The sequence below is a fragment of the Lissotriton helveticus genome, chromosome 2_1 (genome assembly GCF_964261635.1).
Source record: "Lissotriton helveticus chromosome 2_1, aLisHel1.1, whole genome shotgun sequence".
Classification (NCBI taxonomy): domain Eukaryota; kingdom Metazoa; phylum Chordata; class Amphibia; order Caudata; family Salamandridae; genus Lissotriton; species Lissotriton helveticus.
Window position 1 is genome coordinate 1,951,471,692 of NC_136059.1, and position 18,109 is coordinate 1,951,489,800.

The window sequence follows — 18,109 nt, forward strand, 5'->3', positions numbered from 1 at the left end:
AAGTGAAAATATAGGGAAACATATGTAGTGCTGATTTAACTACAGAAATTCCATACATTTAAAAGATGTGTGGCGGGTTAATCAGATAGGAATAATAGGCTGATTGTCAGATAGACAGATCACTGAATTACCAAATGAATGCTGTTGAACAGGGAGATGCTTAATGCTTCTAACACTTGTCACACTCCACAGGGTGTGTGCCTTCACACAAAGTCCTTTCCAACAGCTAGTCAGGGCCGGACTGAGAACCAAAACCGGCCCTGGCAAAGTGCTCGGCCGCCTCCCCCCTCCCCCACCCACGGGGGGTTGGGGGTGTGGCCGAGCTCTTTGACAGGGCCTGTTTTCGGCCGATTCTGTTACAGGGCCGATTTTGCAGCTATGCTGCAAAAACAGCCCTGTAACAAAAACGGCCCCCAGGTGCCCAAAACTGGCCCCCATCCATGCGGCGCACCGGGGTATTGCCCGGTGCCCGCTACGGCCAGTCCGGGCCTGCAGCTAGTATAGGAGAAGAGATACTCAAGGCCCTGATAAATAGCATTGAACGCTCATATGTATCACCTCTTTACAGGTATCACACAGCTCATACCACCAGCTAGAAGAAGGATTTTGGATGTAAATAACAATGGCAAGTGCCTCTCATGTGGTCAGTGGAGGCAGCCCTTAACTTGGGTGTGCTCTGACATTAACTTCTTCTTCACTCCTCACATAAATACTACTCCTATCTAACTAAATTAGGCCCTCCAATTCTACCAGGTAGCCTCATGTCTTAGGTTGATATTCCAAAGCATACTTACTGGTCATCTGACAGGTATAGAAATAAGGCACAAGGGGCCCGATGTAGGTCGGTCGGTAACGGCCGAAAATCGGTATTTTCGGCCGTTTCCGACCGGTATTCAGTAATCGGTATGTAGGGACACATTATTTTACAGATTCGGTAAATTTACCGATCGGTAAATTTACCGAATCTGTAAAATACCGAATCGGTATTTATACCTATTCGGTATTTTTGATATGTAGGTGGGACTCTTCTGAGTCCCACAAGCCTTACAGAATCGGTATTTTACCATGAAATCCAAGTTCATGGTAAAAAACCGATTCCGGTGTGCATGCACATGTGTGCATGCACACCTGTGCCATATGACAGGCAGACCTGCCCTTAGGGCAGGTATGCCTGCCACATGGCCCCCGAATCTTTTTTGGGGGTGCTAGAGGGTGTCAATGTGACACCCCCTGCACCCTTGTCAAAATCGGTATTTACCGATTCGGTAAATACCGACCGGTAATGCCCCATTCATTCCTATGGGCTTCAAAGCCCATAGGAATGAATGGGCCATTACCGGTCGGTATTTACCGAATCGGTAAATACCGATTTTTACCGATTCGGTAGCAGGAACATCTGGATGTTCCTACATCTCAACCCCTTAGATTTACCGATTTTTAATTACCGAATCGGTATGATTCGGTAATTTAAAATCGGTAAATCTATTTTACCTACATCTGGGCCATGATCATTTCACTTCCAAAGAGGCTACACTATCGAATGCTATTCAACCACATCTCAGACTTGAGGGTGTGCTAGAAAACATTCCAATCGGTCTAAAGACTTATTTCTATAGGACATAAGCAATTAGATAAAATATACAAAATGTTCTGCAGTAGGGTCTCTATCTGCGCATGCTCACTCAGCAATGCAGTTAAGAAAGCACACCTCTACCAAAGCCTTACGTTTCAGGACGAAATACCCCAGTCCTCCTGAGCACTATTCCATTGAGAGTGAACAGCTGGGTAGAGGAAATACAAGAGCAGACACTCACATCCTGAAAACTGAGAAACAAAATGGGATTAATCAAAATACTGTTCTATCTGCCTTATTCCGCATCTGAAGCAGGGCTGTTAATATTATCATAATTATTCTGCTCCTTGTACAAGCAACATACATGTGCGCCTGTGTAGTAAAACTATTGACTAAAGTGCATATGTTCTAGTGGTTGCTTTTAAATGGGCCAATTTTCAGGCCTTATTTGCCCTAGGTGTGCAAAGAAAAGGCTGTGTGAGAAGGATAGTTTTCAGGGAGACTGCTTTTCCAGATAGGCCAAGGGAAATATATTCTCTCTTTATCAATTCCAGAACGTATCTTTATTATTATGTTTGTTAGTTGATAACAACTTCCTATCTTCTACTTGTTGAGTTGCAGTCTGTTTTTTATTAACATGTGAATGTACATTCATGTCAGCACATAATACAAAATTTCTAAACCATACTACTAGAACGTCACACTTATTATTATGATGAGATACAGTGTCTCTAGAATATACGCCTTCTGTGAAATATTTCAGATATTACTTGGGAAAGCACTTTTCATTCTATGAAACTTGCTGTGCTTTTGTTTCAATAAAACCTGGACCAGAAGTATTAGCTGGGTGATCATGCAGGTCTTTTAAGCATTGCTCCTCTATTCTTACTCTAGGAGGCCCATTGGAGCTGAAAGTATGGATACACTTTATCATTCCAACTAGATACCAGCTTATTTTATAACCATACCGTCATAATCCCCGTTTGAATTACACTTCATTAACTTTGCAAAGAAGTTCCGAAGAAACATACTATTGCTGAATTGTCCTCCAGAGTGGATGATGTTATTCCTTTAAGATCTGGATATCCTGCTACCAAAATGTTTCCACCTTTTTGCCTTCGTCTAAAGCTAAAAGAGTAATATTCGCTTCCCTCATAGTAATTCGGGTCTTCCTGTACATTGACTTCTTATGATCGTAATCTTCTCCAATTCTCTAAAGCACATTTCTCTAGACTAGTTGTATGTTAATATATAAAATGTTATTAAACTGAGATACAATCACATAAAAGTCACCATATCGCACAAGTATGTCTTTAATGTAATTAGTCACTACAGGACCACCACCTCACTGAGAGCAGAACTACACTGACCCAACCCTCAACATCATTCTACTCTTACCCAACCCTGGCTCTAACTTTAGCTTTAACACTTACCGAAACCCTTACACTTTCAATCATCCACTCAACGCTTGATATTTGCTTGGTATACCTATCCTCTTTGTTATCACTTCTTCTTTATATTAAAATGACTGAGTATCAAGAAATAGTTGTATCAGATTCTCATTTCATGATTCTCAACATTCAACAGTATAATTTATTGTTCTGTTTCTGCAGTAGGATTTCCAGATTTACTCGTTAGAAAAGTAGGCTCCTTGCACCAACTGTACCAGTGACAATACGTGTTTGCAATGAATGGTGAAATTGGCCTGATGGCTGGACGGCGCCTGGGAAACAAGAGGGTGGCCATGCTGGAGAGCTACCAGATTGCTGACTGTGGTGAGTAGACCATGGAGGGATGATGCCTCTGCTGGTGACTGCAGCCTAGTGGATGGGATGGCCACACTGGGATGAGTGCAGATGGTGAGTGGAGCTCATTGCGACCAAGACTTCAGGTCCAGGCATGACTTGGAGGCTGCACGGCTGTCGATGTGCGTCTGGTTCCTTGAACATTGGGCATGCCTGGCACTAATTGGCTGCTCCTGCCATTAGGCTCACACTGCTGACTTGGGATCAGAGCTGAGCCCGCTGTGAGTGGAACCCTGAGCCAGGTGTGAAGGAGATGTGGTGGGAAGGTGGCCCCCTTGTGGGCCCCGTAATCTGGCTCTGGATACTGGGGACATAACAATCTGTGCCGCCGTGCCTCCACTGCACATAAAAGTCAAGGGCATCTGTTGCAGACATGCACCTCTGCTGATGTAGAGACAAGCTTGTTGGGCTGAGACTGCTTGTGTCACCAGAGATTGCTGGGGTGAAGCTGGTCCTGTGACTACCATACCACTGGAAGCCTATAGTAATTCCATGGGGCCCCCGAACCTGTTGCACACTTTGGACAGGTAAAGGGTGATGGTGACCTGTGGGATCCACTAGCTTGTCTCTGGTTATCCTGGTATAATATACTGCTGGATATGCCCCTGGCGTCATTGAGAACGCTTGAAGCCCAGAGATGGCCAGCTGACACAGCCTCTCCTGAGATATCAACAGAAGCTCTGCGTAAGGAAACATCACACGCGATACAGACCTCCTAGTTTACATACTGCCAATCAGCTATGGGGAAAACAACAGACCCCCAAGCAGCTCAAGGTGCCGTTTTAGTCCAGATGAACTGGGACGCAGTCTCTGTGTTGTGAACGCTGAACCACCCACAACCAAGCAATACCAATGCTGACATGAAAATCATCCATCAAAGCATGTCACACAGCCTACCATCCATCGATCAGAAGACAGATGCATTGAGCCTATGAATGGACAATATGGCTATAAGACTAGACAAACAGATGAGTTATATAGCTGAGACAGAGCAAAGGATTTCAGCTGTGGGAGATACACAAGACACAGCCAAAGAGACAATGCCCAGAATGGATAAAGTGCTCTCACTCATTAAGGTCAAAAACAAGGATGTGGAGGCCTGGTCAAGAAGAAACAACATCTACATTGTAGGAATATCTGAGGTTACAATGAAAATATTTGTTGAGGATATGCTCAGCATGCTCTTCGGGCCACAAAACTGATAATGGGTAGTGATGGTTTCCTTAGGCCGCACTACTATTTGGCAAGTGCCCATATAAATTTTCAAAAGGTAAGAACAAGAAAAAATGTGGGTGTGGTGCTAATAGGTACAGATACTCCGTACTACCCAAAATGAATCAAATACATTGGTGAAAAACACCTATGTTAACATTTAAAAATTAACCCTTTGACCGCGGCCGGAATTTCCCTGCTGTGCGGGAAAATTCCACTCGTGCGCGGATCGGACGGCTCCCGGCCGTCCGACGCACACGCCCACTGTGAGTTAATCAATGGTATTGTTGTCATGCACAATATTGTCGAAAACTTTTCAACATCAGCAGACATGAGTCACGGATTTGTTGTAAGTATTTGTATTATGGTTCAAGATACCGCCGACACGTGTTTTGTCACAAAAGTGACTTCTTCAAAGCTAAGATACAGAAATCTGTTATCATGATTCAGTGAACAGTCAACAAAGTGAACCTCGTGCTGGACGAGACACTGGGACACAGCCTCAGGATTGGAGGTGGAAGAAGACTTATCAAGGCAATCCTTAACGGAACCACTCTAACAGTTCACTAGAAATTTTTACACACTACCTCAGATTTAAGTGACTTATACGGACGGCCTACCAATTCCAAATATATCAAGGAAAATCAGAACACGGTTTGCTGACCTGTTTTACTATTTCGTTCCAGACCTTACCTTCAAGGAACAACTCCTTTGCCAGACCTGTTGACCCAATGAAGCGTGATATCTTAGCCTTTAAGAAGTCCCTTGTGTGACGAAACACGTGTCGGCTGTATCTTGAACCATAATACAAATACTTATAATAAATCTGTGACTCCTGTCTGCTGATGTTGGAAAGTTTTCAACAATACTGTGCATGATAACAATAACATTGATTAATCGACATTGAGTGCTTTGGTACATTAATTTGTAAATGCTCTTCGGCCCACACTGCTTTTCCAAACTATTAACATTAGAGCGGGCAATCCGCTCACTGGCAGCTCGTCCATTCGAAAACCACAATGTGAAAAGAGGGCCCGAGGCAATTATTTTTAATGACCAAATGAACTCCAAACCCCCATAAAATGAACAAATAACAAAACTAGGAGAACACTGGTCAACAAAATGGTGAGACTGTTAAGCTAGAAAAACCCAATGGACTCAGTTCCACTATACTGAGACACGTCCCATCAGCCCACCTCACTGGCGGAGCATCGTCATTTGGGACTGAGAAGTACAGATACAGTGAAGTGCACCCCTCAATGAGGGGGACTTTGCTCACACTGCATCTAGAAGACACTAAACTGTCCAAGTTCTCAGTAGAGTGGTGCTGAAAAATGTTGAAAAGTGCAGTGCATGAAAAAGTGCGGGTTAAAAATAGCTACAGGAAAACACCACCATCTTTTATTTAGTGTTTGCCAAGTGCCAAGATTAAAAAAGAAGTGAAACAAGCATTTACAATGCAACGGTTTCGCCTTTGTAAAAGTTAGAGCTATTGGCATTGTAAATGACAAATTTTGTATTTATGTGTTGGTTTTGAAAACAGATAAATAAATGGCATTGTCATTTACAATGTCAATAGCTTAATCTCTCACAAATGTGAGACCTATTGCATTTGCACACAAACACAGAGCACAAACACACACACAGATATGGGGGGGGACGAGGAGCAAAACCAAGGCCCAAGTGATTGGTTCATTCTGAAATGATAGTGATGAGCTAAAACGATAGCATGGAATGCACTGCTAGTGATATAGAGTAATTCAAGCATTTCCACGTGTCACTTTTATTCTCTCCCAGAAATGTGCTGCCATCATTCTCACCTAAGATCCCATTACTTGTTAGACATGAGGGCTGATAATCGAAAAAACAGGTGTAAGAGCTCATATGTTGAGTAGTTCTTTTTCAATATGCATTGCTGTGAGTGTATGCGTGTTTGTGCTCACATCAATAAAGAAGGGAGAATTTCGAATATATTTGTAAATTAATCCACCTGCTCTGGCCACTCCCCACTCCTCTCCCATCCTGCATTGTTATGGTGGGCGAGAGGGTTTAGTATTTAACTGACAGGGGAAAACTTGGTCAGCAGACGCCATGAGAGTCAAAGTAGATGCAATACCCCCATGACTCTCCAGCCGCACTCTGGGACTGCATACTTTTGCTTCGCCCACTCAGGCGACCTCATAGACAGTGGTCATTAGTAACAATACTGTTTGCCAGAAATATCATGACCAAATTATCATTTATAAAGGAATTGTCCAGGCTGCCTGACAAGAGGGTCAACTCCCCCCCCCCCTCTGCAGCACTGGCCTTTAAGAGCCAACATAACTTTCCCAGAAGTACTCCTATAAGTGTCTGACTTTGCCCCAGCAAAATTAGCTTTTGAAAATATATGGCATGTCAGCAATACTCCTGACTTCATAATGCAGAGCACATCCATGACAACTATGCCACCAGCCTAACCAAAGACTCTGTGTCTTGAGGTGTTTACAAAGAATCCAGAAGTTAGCCCCTACAACAGCTCCTGCGCATAAACCTATAAGAGAACATCTTGCTGCTTTGAAGGCCTTTCACTGGTTGCCCGTTACAAAGGGAGCCACCTTCAAAACCCTGTTTATGCCACACAAAGCCATGAATAGAACAGCACCAACCTTCAATCAAAAGATCAACACACACTACCTGAAAAGATTACCTCGCTGTAGATTGACACCACAACTGGTTTTTCTGACTTACAAAAAAAAAAACATTGGTTGCACATCTTTCTCTGTGCAAGCAGCAAAACGATGGTGCTCACTCCCAGTGGATGAAGGGTGCGTTGAAGCTCACCTGACATTCAGGAAGGCAGAAAAGACCTGGTTCTTCCTCTCTGGAATCAACTGACTGTACAAGTCACGCCACAGAGCACCAGAATCAGAAATAAACTCATACAAGATCAACCAACCAAACCTTCCCAAACCACGTCCGGGTTATTTCAGAGGCACCACCACCAACATGCATCCTAAACAAGCGCCACATTCACTCAAGCAAAGGTGTAACAAACAAACTAAAAACACATATTAGCCGGTTGCATAAACCCAACCTAATAGTCCGCGCACAGCCAATACTGTAAGCAGCTCGCTCTTCTAATTTCTACCAAACATAACTAATCACTAAACAAAAACAAAACACTAATCACTCCCCCCCTAACAGTGAAACTGACTGAGGCAATACACCATTAACTACTAAACACCTTTCCCTAATAACACTGAGTCCCAGTGGAGTAGCATGCTGTCTGTCTGTCTGTCTGTGGTTGTGTTATAATATAAACAAAAGGCATTGTGATGTACCAGTAAACACAATTCATTCAACATGGGGTATAAAATAAGGGTACTGCGATGTACTAGAGAACAATGCACCCAGATTGTGGTATACTTCATACAAAGACAATGGGAATTGCTCTAAACACATTGCATTGCGATATACTAAAGTTTGATGTGGAGCAAAATAAATCAAGACTAGTCTGATGCACTACCATTCACAAGGCAACGTCATTGAGTTATACTAAGAATAAAAGGTATTGTGAGGACCTGCAGACTCAATGTACCTTGCTTGATACTGTAAGGAAAAAATCACAATGATCTACCAGCGTACACAATGCACCCTGATTCTGGTATCCAAGGGGCGAACTGAAGAGACCCGTCTGTGAGGGAAGACAGAGTGGGACACGAGACGGCGGGCAGAAAGAGAGTGGAGATAGGCAGAGAATCAGAGGGAGGTAGAGTAGGATTGAGGTAAAAAGCACCTGAGAGAGGTGTGAACCCCTAAAGAAGAGGAAAAACAAAAGAAGGGCTAGGGCTGCAGAGTGTTCTCCTGCTATACGGGGGTGGGTGGGGAGGAATCCCGTGGGCGCAAAGTTTAAACTGCATAGCTGTGTGTGTGTAGGGGGAGGGTAAAGTTTGGAGTAAAGGGGGGGTGTCAGATCCATGTAATAGTGGAGAAGCATTGCTGGTGAGAAGTTATGGGAAACACAGAAGGGTTAGGGAAGTAAACAGTAAAGCCCCGAGAGTGCAAGAGGGGACACTCACACAAGTGTGAGAAACAAAAGGAAAACTAGAGATAATCCAGTGTGTGTGAGAGGGGCTGGGTGTAGTGAATCGTCCACAAACGAGAAGCAGAAAGGAGAGAGTAAAGCGGAGAGAGAAACAGATGGTCGAGAGGAGAGAGAACCCGAAGAGAGATGAACTCTACACAGAAGGTAGAGGCTTAAGAGAGAGATTTCATTACAACATTGGAGGAGAGAGAAACAGGAGATGAGGTTACAGAAACAGAGGGGGGATCTGTAGGGGAGAGAGAAAGACGAGAGAAGCAGGAACGCGAAGCAGATTGTAGAGAACAGATGACACAATGAGAGGGACTGGAGAGAAACACATGGAAAGTGCAACGTGTCTGGGGTGGCGAGGTAGACAGCGGGAGGCATTTTAATAAGCCTTTAACTTTTTACCCCCACAGCGAAATAAACCGGACTGCGTGGAGAAATGCCAAGGGAAAAAACAAGCACATGCAAATCAATGGAGGGGTGGTGGGAACGGAGACACGGACAGCGGGAGGGGGGCGGGGGGAAGGCAGGACAGCAAGACAGCCACGAGCCACGCAAAGACGGAAAACAAAGACGACAGACACGAAAACGCACAACACGGAGGCAAAGACGAAGACGGAAACGGAAAACAACATATACACACACACATAAATATATATATATATTTTGTTTTGCAGTTTTATATAGCGCCCACTCAACCCGAAGGTTTTGCTATGGGCGGGGTGTTTCCTTCCATGTAGTCAGCTTCAAGCACGACTTGCTTGGAGTGCACACACTTAGGGGCCGATTATGATGGCGGACGGACCTGAGTCCGTCCGCCACCATAGAGTAGGAGGGAACCTCCGCATTGCCTGTGGAGTTCCCTCCTGTGCAATTAGGATGTGACCGCCACCCTGGCGGTCACATCCTCTATTTTTACCATTGCGGCGGGTGCGGCTTCAAGCTGCACCCGCCGCAATGGTAAACAAGCATTTACAATGCAATGGTTTCGCCTTTGGAAAAGTTAGAGTTATTGGCATTGTAAATGACAACATTTGTATTTATATGTTGGTTTTGAAAACAGATAAATACATGGCATTGTCATTTACATTGCCATTAGCTTAATCTCTGCAGTCACTCTGCACTCTCTAGCACTCCCTACTCACTCTGCACTCCCTAGCACTCCCTACTCACTCTGCACTCTCTAGCACTCCCTAGCACTCCCTACTCACTCTGCACTCCCTAGCATTCCCTACTCACTCTGCACTCTCTAGCACTCCCTACTCACTCTGCACTCTGCATTCCCTATGCACTCCCTATGCACTCCCTAAGCACTCCATATGCACTCCCTATGCACTCTCCACTCCCTATGCACTCTCCACTCCCTATGCACTCTCCACTCCCTATGCACTCTCCACTCCCTATGCACTCTCCACTCCCTATGCACTCTGCACTCCCTATGCACTCTCCACTCTCCACTCCCTATGCACTCTCCACTCTGCACTCCCTATGCACTCTCCACTCTCCACTCCCTATGCACTCTCCACTCTCCACTCCCTATGCACTCTCCACTCCCTATGCACTCTCCACTCCCCATGCACTCTCCACTCCCTATGCACTCTCCACTCCCTATGCACTCTCCACTCCCCATGCACTCTCCACTCCCCATGCACTCTCCACTCCCCATGCACTCTCCACTCCCTATGCACTCTCCACTCCCTATGCACTCTCCACTCCCTATGCACTCTCCACTCCCTATGCACTCCCTACTATTAAAGGTTATTTCTTCCAATGCAGTTTGGGTGCAGTGTGCGCTGCACTCTATACAAAGGTGGCGTCTAATCCTGCTCTACTCAAGTCACATTTTCCAACGTCATCTTTTCAAAAAATATTTAAAAATGCAAAAAAAAATATGTCAGAACCCCAAAATCACATGAAAATTTACTACTGGCGATGCTCTACCGAGCTGTGCTGTTTAAGAAGGGATCAGAGCAAGGGGTCCCCCCGATCTGAAAGGCCCTTGGGTGCCCCCCAGGTCCCTGCCGAAAGCATGCGACATTTGCAAGGAAGGAGCTCGCCGAAGTTTCAAAAATTAATAAAAAATATTTAGAAGTCAGAAATAGTCACATCCGACCCATCAAAATGTACCCCTGAGTGTGGAGCTCAAACTGAGCCGGGAACAAGAGTCGGATCCTCAAAGGAGCTCCTCATTTGGAACTTCTTTGGACTTGCGACCTTGCAAGTTTAGTCTAAACAAGCATGTTCTGCTTGAAAGGACTGAGAACACAGCCTTCAACAAGGGAAAGTCCCCTTGAAGTGGGGCACAGGCTGTTCTAACCTAGGGCCACATAGGGAGGACCCTCACACCCCAATGCAACCCCCCCCCCCAAAAACCCACATTTATCCACTTTTACAGAATTGGGAGCAAACTTTTGCTTGGAAACAAGAAGTCATCAAAGATGGCGTGTAATACTGGCACGGGGAGCACTGCATACATGTACATGGTATTACATTAAAAACTACATTCATAGTATTTCCAGACCCGGTTACTGGGGGGTGAGACTGCGGGGCACTGGGTGTAGTCCCGGCTTCCAAAGCAGGTTTGACCGGCACTCTTCATAAAGGGGGCCAGGCTCTACAGAGCAGCGCATAGGGGTTGCCCCACATGTATGCAAGTTCGGTGCGCCCCTAGCATAAGTGTGTGTTTATAATGTTACTCTGCTGGGTTGTGGGGGGAAGGGGTGATTCGACCTGGGTGGCAGTCATGTGGCACGTGCACTCCTTGCTCCACAAACCTCCAGCATCCAGGTGGCCACGATCTTCCGCATGTAGGGTTGCACTTCACGCTGTACGCACTTAAAGTAGGAAGCGGACGGCGGGCAGTTCTCCTCCGCCTTCAGCATGGGGTTTCCACCTCGCAGCACAGCAGCTGATGTTCCATGTCTCCCCCGGCGCGCGGTGCCTGCTCTTGAGAGGGGGTGCGGGGTGCCCGTGCTGTCCTGTGAGTGAGAGAGCTCCGTTCAGTGCTTGCTGCTGCTTCCGCTGCTGGAGCTCTCTGGAGGCTCCGGCTCTGCCCAGCTCTCAGCTCAAGTCTCCTCCTGCGGCAGGCCCACACGGCCCTCCAGTGCTCACATCAAAGCCGGCGCCGACTTAAGGAGGGGGCGGATTCAGCAAGCAAATATGTGAGTCATTGTGAGAATTAGTGAGTGGTTAAGCGTGTGGCTTATTCTGAGTAAGGGAGTGAGTGCACAATTTGGAGGAGACACCAAGACAGTCTGGGGGGGGGGGGGCAGGAACGGTTAGACGGACAGCGGGAGGGGGGGGGGTCAGGAACGGGATTAAAACAAACAAAGTGAAAACACATTTATAAACAAAATGCTCCTTACCTGATCGCTTCGTGGGAACTCGAATCTTGCAGCCAACTCCAACAACAGACACTTGTAAAAGGAAGAAAACAGGCCGACTCGAAAAAAAAAAATAACACACACCCACCGCCGCGATGACGAACAGAAGTGGGTGGAGAGGGAAAAAATCGCGGGAACGCCCCCGAATCTGGTCCGGCCTTGACGGACAGATCCGGCTCCCAATGGCTAGCCTCCATTTATGGAGCTAGCCAATGGGAGCCGGGGGACGTTCCTGAAGCACATATAGTAAACAATAGATTTCTCTGGGGGCGGAGCTAAAGCTCCGTGCCCCAGGCGAAACCTAAAAATGCATACATTGCATTTGTATGCAGAAAACGGCAGGCACTGTGTTGTGCCTGCCGATTTCTGCAGCACCCCCCGACCCCCCTTCACCAAGGGGGCCCGCAACGGGCCCCCGAAATCAATGTCCGTATGCTTTTCCACGGCGGAAAAGCCGCCGTGGAAAAGCATATGATTTCCGCCATCCTAATATGGCTGGCGGTGTCTGATAGACACCGCTAGCCATGTTAGAGCTTTTCCACCGCGGTCGGAAGGCGACCGCGGCGGAAAAGCTGCGGACGGATTATGAGACCCACCGCCATCCTAATTTGGCGGTGGGTCTTTTGTGCCTCCGCAGCGGTTTTCCCGCATCCTCCGGAGGATGCGGGAAAACCACGATCCTAATCGAGCCCTTAATACGCGCTGTACCAACCGGACATCATGAAACTGGAATGTGAGCAACAACAGTAAGACCAAGTCTTCCTATTTAACCAGCACGTTCATTAGAAGGGCACGTCAGACCTACACTGAAAGATCCAAAATAGCGCAAAAGGTTACAGGAAGGACAATAAAAAACAAGGCCAGCAGGCTGTTTTCACTTACAGCTGCCCAACATAAAAACTCGGTCGCGTCAAGGCGCTTTAGAAAGGAAGCAACACTTACTCCTTTCTAAGTGCGCGCGCGATGAGGATTTCCCATTCACAGTCCTTTCCACATGCTGAGCAGAGAGTTGCCCTCTTGTTGCCCTGCTCAAGTCTGTAGTGCCTGGTGCCCTTACTTCCAGCGTGAGGATAAGGATCTCAAGCTCCCCCGAACCAAGGCTTTTAGTGTGCGCGTGCATGGGATCCACTTTCTTCCTTCTGTCCCTTCTTCCCAAAAATGCGTGCAGGAGGGACGCCCTACCCTAAGAAGGTCAGTCTTCCCAAGCGACGTCCGGTTTGTGTTCCCTTACACCCCCATCACCTTCCACACCGAGTCAGGGAAAAAGATGAGTGAAGTAGAGGGAGCCCAACAAGGGAAAAAACAAGCACATGCAAAGCAATGGAGGGGGGGTGGGAACGGAGACACGGACAGCGGGAGGGGGGCGGGGGAAGGCAGGACAGCAAGACAGCCACGAGCCACGCAAAGACAGAAAACAAAGACAACAGACACGAAAACGCACAACAATACAAGGAGACAACAGAACACCAGGACACGGAGGCAAAGACGAAGACGGAAAGGGAAAACAATGCTGCTTACCTGATCGCAAATACAAAGTACTTCCTGGCAACTTAAACCTCGCAGCCCACTCCGGCAAAAGACACTTCGAAAAAGACCAAAACATGACGGGTAAAAAAAAAAAAACATCCGCCCACCGCCGCAATGAAGTTGTTAAAGGGGCGGAGAGCGAAAAAATCGCCGGAACGCCCACGAATCTGCTCGGACAATGACTGACGCATATCTGTTCCAATGGCTAGCCTCCATTTATGGAACTAGCCAATGGAACAGAGAGGCGGGTTAAAACCCCATACTGAAACTCAAAAGATTTCGCCTGCGTGAACACTGCTGCGCAGTGGACGCCAGGCGAAACCTAAAAACCAGATAGTTTGAAATAATAACTATCTCAGGGCAATAGGATCAGGGTTGACATGTTTCAGCCATCATGGTTAATGTTAACCTGGCTTTTATCAGGACCTAGTTTGAAAAATGCTACTGCAATGAAGAAGAATTTTAGTGTAAATGTAATTAGTAAGAACTGGTACGATACCCCTACCAAAGACCTGGAGTACAAGTGACTGTTTCAGTATCCAGAAGATGTAGGGTGTTCATCCATTCCCAGCTTTATGTGGAAGTAGACCTCACCTCGCCCGGCAACTGCTCGGTGTGGGAGGCCTCGCTCTGTCCGTCGGTACCTCTGTCTTTGACCAAGCCGAAGGGGAGGGGAGGTTGTAAATGCTCTTCGGCCCACACTGCTTTTCCAAACTGTTAACATTAGAGCGGGCAATCCGCTCACTGGCAGCTCGTCCATTCCCCATAACTCCACCCAGATATGTTAGTACTAGGATCCTAAAATGACCGAGCACTGAAGTTTGCTAGGGAGAAGACGAATATATAATACCAAGGCAGCATGATCTTGCTCTATTCCGATTTTACTCTGGCGGTACATGAGGCACCGAGGGCGTTTGCCACAGTCAAGAAAAAAACAAATCCAACTAAAGTTAACTAATGTCATTCTCTATCCAATAAACATCTGTTATTCAGCACCAAGATACCCTTGTGGGTGAATGTGCGCTTTACAAATACACTAGTTATGTTACCCTGCAAGATTGCGGATCACTGGCGTGGCCAACCACTGGAGAAGATGGCAGCCGGCTGAAGCCTGAGAGGAGGTTCAAGGGGGAAACCCGAGAGGCCACGGTGGGTTTGGCGGAATCCAACAGCGAGGCAGCAGCGACTACCCCTCTCCACCCCCCAACTTGGACAAGCACTGAGGTTACTTCACCAGACTGCTAAGATGACAGGCGGAAAAAAAGCAAAAGGGTTCCCACCAAAGAAAGATAAATATGCCTATACCAGAGGTCCGGAGACCAGGAAAATTCCCAGGATCAATACACCTCTGAAACCACCCAAATACCGGAAGAGGCTCCTTTATCCCTTCAGGACATGATGGTTGCTATACAGGGAGTGCGTACTGCACTAGAAGCCCGTATCCACACAGCCACGTCTGAGATCTCCCTGATGAGAGCAGATTTTCGCAACTTGGGAACAAGGGTCATGGAGGTAGAGGACTCAACGGTGCAGCTGCTGCAGGACCCGAAGTGCCTTAAGGAGCAGGTAGGGGTACTTGGGGCATCAAATAAGCTCCTGGAAGAGCACCTGGAGGACTCACAAGGAAGGTCCCAGTGCAATAACGTACACAGTTTAGTCCCTGAATGCACAGAGGAGCCAGCTGCAGACCTATTCGTAGAAGACCTCGTTCTCAAATTCCAAGTGGTCTATCCTGTAGAGAGATCACACAGGTTGCCTGGGGGCCGCCCTTGCCCGTGGGCCCCGCCCTGCCCCCTGATTGCAAGCCTTTTCCATTTTCCGGATAGCAATTCTATCCTTCAGACAGCCCACACTGCACCGCCGGTACTGTATGATACATGCATTACCTTCTTTTCGGACTTCACGTTGAAAGTCCAAAGGCACAGGTGAAATTTCCTAGAGGTAAAAAAGGCCTTGAGGAAGAACGATGTAAAATGTTCAATGCTCTTCCCGGCTAGGCTGTGAATAGAATCTGAAGGCAAGGCTTGGTTCTTCACAACTCTGGAAGAAGCCTGGGAGTATCTTGAGGGATGGAGGCCAGGTGAACGCCGAGGAGAGAGACTGCGAGGCTAGAGAGCGACAATCAACCAAGGAGAGGGACAGCCTCAGGCAGAGCATGAAGGAGCAGAGCATCAACAAGAGGTCTGAGAAACGCAAGTTCGGAATCCCTTGGCGAGGCCACCCGACTTATGCTCTGTGACTGGGGAGATTGAACTTGGAGACAGTCTTTTAGATAGTCCTGGGGAGACAGTTTTCAATATGTGAGTGGGAGATGGGCTATGATATGTTGTCACCAGATAAGGCTGGACTCAGTATGGACTGTTTTTACTGCCCTCCCTCCCACCGGCCTGGCTCAGGGGCAGGGGACATGTATGGGGAGGACCCATCGCAGACCCTCACAATACAGTCAAAGAGTCCATACAATCTGAAGTTGATGGCGCTACATGCTAATTCAGGTACAGGGATGGTTGATGGGGCGGGAGGGACGGCTTACGACCACCTAAGTGAGTATGTTGGGTTGGGGCGACAGGCACTTTGCAGAGTTAGGGCGGCAGGCAGTTTTAGGTCCGTCATGCAGGGAGGCGGGGAGGGGGGTTCTTTTCGTGTTTGGTTCAGTCTTCACTTAACAGGGCTGGGTACAATTGGGAAATGCCGGGACAGTGGGAAGCGAAGGGCACTCTTCCCCTCGCTTTCCTTAGATCTCTCACCATTAGGTCAGAGGGCTAGGATGCACTATGACTCACAAACAATCCTACCACCGAAGTGGCTGCCAGGCATGCAGAAATACAGCTAGAAGAGGCCCGAAGAAAGGGGGCGGGGAAAACCCCCGTACCTAGATACATGACCACAAGAACAGAAACAAGCATCCCGGAGTTCCGTCTCCTGTCCTGGAATGTAAATGGGTTTGGGGACAAAATTAAGTTAGGAATAGTGTCACAATACATCAAGTGACGCTCTCCAGATGTCATCCTCTTGCTCGAGATACACCTCTTAGGTAATGCCTGCAAGGCACTGATCCGTTGGGGCTACAAAATGGTGGCACATGCGGGATACACTTCTAGCTCCTGGGGCACCGGAATGTTCCTTAGAAAGTATTTTCCTCTCACGATTGGTAAGGTCTGGATAGGCTCTAAGGGTAGACATGCATCTCTGGCAGGCAAGTGGGAGGGAGGAAAGATTAATATTATCTCTGTTTCATGCCAACACAATACCCCCCTCCCCGACATTGGCACGCTCATGCTCCAAATGCCAGAGGCCGAGTTCCTGATAGGAGGGGACTTCAATATGACACTCTGTGACACTTCATACCGCTTTCCGTACAGACAAGTTCCCCCTTTTGGGATCCACTTGGTAGGGTTTTTGGAAGCTCTGGGAATGATAGATGTCTGGAGAACTCTCAACCTCTCAACACACCATTTTACATTTCACTCAGGAGCCCATGGCAGTATGTCCCTTATTGATTTTTTAATTTCATCGGCCTCCTCTTTGTTGAATTTCCGAGAGGTACGTGGCTAGAGGTATATCAGACCACTCTCCCATATGGGCAAGGAATGGCAGGGGTGCTCCAGTCTATGAATTATTGAATTTTTAAATGGGAAACTCATTGTGTGACAAACTTCTTAATTTATTTATTCGAACACCAAGTGTTCTTTTTTGATGGTGCTATGTGATATATTTGGCTCATGCATTATTTATTGTGTTTGTTTATTTGCAATGTGTTATTGATACTATGAAATTTTGTCCTGTGCTTTGATGGTTTTAAATTTTAACCGAATAAAGTAAATCTTTTGACACTCAGGGAGCTCCACTGGAAAGAGGCACATGCTCTATAAATTCATGGTATTTGAGACTTCCAAATATCCAGGATGAACTCTACTTTCAAGGGAATGAATATTCAGCCCCCCCCCCCCTCAATGACACTGTGTGAGGCCTTCAAGGCAGTAATTAGGGGGCAAGCTCTGGCACTGATGGCGAGGCACAGAAGGGAGAAATATGCTACAGTAGAGGCACTAGAACAGGAAATCCTGGTTTTAAAAGCCCAGCAGGTGGATCCAGCACACATGGACATGCACCACAATCTTTGTCTAAAACAGCAGGAATATAAGGACATAGTTATGGAAGCGGTTAGAATAAAATATAGTGCTACGCAGCACCAGATGTATGAACTAGGAGATAGGACAGGCAAACTACTGGCCTGGCTGGGTAGACGGGACCGGGAAAGACGCTGGGTAGCGGCGCTCAAGTTTGCAGACGGTCAATCCCTAAGGGATCCACAAACCATTGCAGACAAATTTGCAACGTACTTTACAAAACTCCTATAGCATGGCTAGCTCCGAGCAGGAAGCCTTGGTTTTTATAGCTGTTAGAACACTCCCTCTCCTTGCTGCAGACGAAACAGAATCATTGAACAGGGACCTCACTGTAGAGGAAGTGTGGTGGGCCATCCGAGCATCACAATTGGGCAAGGCAACAGGAACCAATGGTATGCCCATATAAT

General features: G+C 47.0%; 1 protein-coding gene across 3 annotated transcripts in view; it reads right to left on the reverse strand.

Annotated features, from left to right (window-relative positions):
• ZNF827 (zinc finger protein 827) overlaps positions 1-18,109 on the reverse strand; it is a 635,524-nt gene that overhangs the window by 578,844 nt on the left and 38,571 nt on the right. The gene's annotated exons all lie outside the window — the stretch shown is intronic.